The sequence below is a fragment of the Mytilus californianus genome, unplaced genomic scaffold (assembly GCF_021869535.1).
Source record: "Mytilus californianus isolate M0D057914Y unplaced genomic scaffold, xbMytCali1.0.p SCAF_84, whole genome shotgun sequence".
NCBI classification, from domain to species: domain Eukaryota; kingdom Metazoa; phylum Mollusca; class Bivalvia; order Mytilida; family Mytilidae; genus Mytilus; species Mytilus californianus.
This window is the reverse complement of record NW_026262739.1, coordinates 85,753-88,999: the sequence shown is the minus strand read 5'-3', so window position 1 is coordinate 88,999 and position 3,247 is coordinate 85,753. Positions and strand designations below refer to the sequence as shown.

The window sequence follows — 3,247 nt, the reverse complement described above, 5'->3', positions numbered from 1 at the left end:
ATTGAAAGAATAGAAGTAATTCTAAAAAAGTCACTGGACACCAATGCCTTGGTCAAGTTAGCTCATTGTGCTATAAAATTAGCAAACAAACATGTTAAAATAAAGCGAAAGAGTGAAGGAGACAATCAGTCGGGTCAAAGCAAGAAAGTCAAGACAAATGAACCATCGGTAAGATCTTTAATTTTATTTAATTGTGTCGGTTGTTAAATCAGATTTGGTTAGATTAGACATAGAATATATACGGCTGGGTTATTCTATCTGGTACACAGATGTTAATGACAATGAGTGGCGAAGTATGAGGTTATCTGAAGATAGGTTAGAGTAGACACATAATAAGGTGGAGAAGTTTAAACGAGGATAACATTAATATGCAGATAATTCAAATCCATTTGATTTCAGACAAAATTAGCGGATCCTTTGTTTGATTAAATGGAATTAATTGTAACGGAAAGAGAGAGACTATATTTAATTTTACAGGAAATACTCTACGTCACAGATTGAAAGAAAGAAATATTTACGAACCGCTAACTTTATTTTCTTTCAAACTAGTCGAGATAAGGATAGTTAAAATAAAAAAAAAATTCTTTCTTTTTCTTTGTAAATTCTTGATATTATTTTCTTTCTTTTCTCGATTAGTTTGTTTAAAAATAAAATACCTTGTTGTCTCATCTATATATAGTTTCTTTAAACAAAAATTATAACACCTTTCATTTGATAAACATTTATTTAACATAGTTTCTTCTTTCTCCTCATTTCTCCCCTCTACTTCTTGTTTTTTTCTTTCTTAAAATAACCTTTTTGATCATCCAACAACGTGTCCACAAAATCCACTTCCATCGGTTCCTAAAACATATATATACAATTGTAATTAAGTATTCATTTTTAGTAATAAATAATAATTAATTATTTGATAAGAAAACAAACAAAATATGATGAAATTTTTTTTTCTTTCAAAAAATATAAGAAAAAAATCATTCTTTTAATCAGGTAAAGATAATAAAAGCTTCCCTTTGTTCACCCACGTGACGTAACCTCTTTACACTCTAATTATAGAAATTGAAGATGATCGCCATGTTTTTGTTGTCGTGTGTTGTTTATTATCAATAACCCGTGTGGGAAGTGTTGCAAATACAGCAGAATGTTATAGAAGTGAAGATATAATGGATTGTCGAGGTGATGGTGTTGAATTCTTTAGTGGAGAGATAGATCCTTCTATCAACAGAGTGTTAATGAACTATGTTATGAAAAGCGAGCAGATTCAAAATGTCCACGTTAAAGCCACTTGTGTGTTTGAACTATCGTTGTCAAATAAAGAGCTATGTGACACAGTGGATTGATTGATTGATTGTTGGTTGCTTAACGTCCAGTGGCAAATATTTCATGCATATTCAGGACGAGAACAAATAAACAATAAATACAATAGGTAGGTCCAGTAATAGAGGTCAACTGGGTTGCAGGTCGGGACAATTTGGACTGCCACGGGAAATGAGGGTATATTGGATAGGGACAGAAATTTAGCCTTGCAACAGGCCACCTACGGACCCCTCAAAGAGTTGTTGCAAGGGTTCTTAACGTGCAGAGAGCGTGACACTCTCTCTACACGAGGCATCGGATTTAACGTCCCCATTCTGACCGGACGTGGCTGCGTACTTGTGACACAGTGGAAGGGAAAATTATAGTGGTAAACGGGGAAGAATGCTCATCGTATGTAAGTACATCGTGTTTGATTAAATTTTACAATTGAAAAAATAGTTGAATGGTTAGCATGATTACCATATTAGGAGTTAATTATATGACATATAAGGAAAGCATGTGATATTTTTGTATACCTTATTAGGAAATGTTAATCATGTGACCATATAAAGAAATTAACCACGTGATAATTTATTTTGATTTCCATTATTGATAAAAATTGAATTATTGTTGAAAAAAAAATATATATACTCACATTGAGATATATCTCACTCGCTTCTTCTATTTCTTTTTCTAATGATATGTCCTGATAAGAAAATAATGTACACGTAAATACATAGATTGATTGATTGATTGTTGGTTGCTTAACGTCCAGTGGCAAATATTTCATGCATATTCAGGACGAGAACAAGTTCACAATAAATACAATAGGTAGGTTCTGTAATAAATTAAGGGATTAAGGTCGGAGAAATTTAGACTGCCACGGGAAATGAGGGTATATTGGATAGGGACAGAAATTTAGCTTTGCAACAGGTCACCTACGGACCCCTCAAAGAGTTGTTGCAAGGGTTCTTAACGTGCAAAGAGCGTGGCACTCTCTTTACACGAGGCATCGGATTTAACGTCCCCATTCTGACCGGACATGGCTGCAAATTTGTACATCCCGCACAGCCAAACGGACGCCCCACTTTAGCACGGGTTTTACTGCCGGTCGGAGGAAGACCAATGGTGACCATACTTCTATTCCCCAGTCACCCTTGGGGGTCGTAAATACATAGAAAATGTTGAAATAATTATCTCCTTTTTTATGGAAATTAACATAGTGTTTTATATTTCAGAGACATATGTCTATGTAAAGGAAGTGATCTATGTCATAAATTTGTTTTATAAGCTTTGAAAAATCCTTATTTCATTAGTTATAAATCACATTTACTCATGTTAAACAATATATTTTGATTACGATCATTGTAATATAAAGGATTATATTTATAAAAGAGTTATGCTTACATCTTTTGTTTACTACTACTGCTTCCACATGCAGCATTATTTTCCACCTCCATAGGCTCCTGCTCATTATTTAATGTTAAATCAATAACTTGATTCTAAAAAGAAAAAAAAATAAACAGTTAAGACAATAAGCAATGTTTACTACTCATTGTTATGACTAACTTTTTCAGGACACAAGCATTGAAACATACACTTCCAGAGCAGAAAAAGAAGTAACATCCACAGAAAAAATTTCACTAGGTAAGATAAGTGTATATTTTTCATATATTTAAGTAAAGACAATAAAGAAAATATAACTGTATGTCATAACCACACTTCTTACATGTAAAACAAGATACAAGAGAAAAAGAAAAATGTTAGTGTTTGATAGCATATATTCTTTTTTATTTAATTTGGAGTCAAAGAGCTTGAAAAAGAAGAAGGAAACACCACTCACATCAATGGATTATATTGGGCCATTCCAGTTAATTTCTGACAGGTGGGGATGGATGGGGAGAATTATTTTTGTTTATAGGTATCAGAAAAAACATCATGAAAAACAACCTAT

The 3,247-nt window shown here is 32.8% G+C and overlaps 1 long non-coding RNA gene across 1 annotated transcript; it reads right to left on the bottom strand.

The window, feature by feature from the left end:
* Nucleotides 1–528: 528 nt before the first annotated feature.
* On the bottom strand, nt 529–2,812 carry LOC127713884 (uncharacterized). The gene is made up of 3 exons (XR_007987511.1): nt 2,701–2,812; nt 1,949–1,999; nt 529–843 (listed from the first exon to the last, which is right to left on the bottom strand). It is a non-coding gene; the product is annotated as an uncharacterized LOC127713884 (long non-coding RNA).
* Nucleotides 2,813–3,247: the final 435 nt, after the last annotated feature.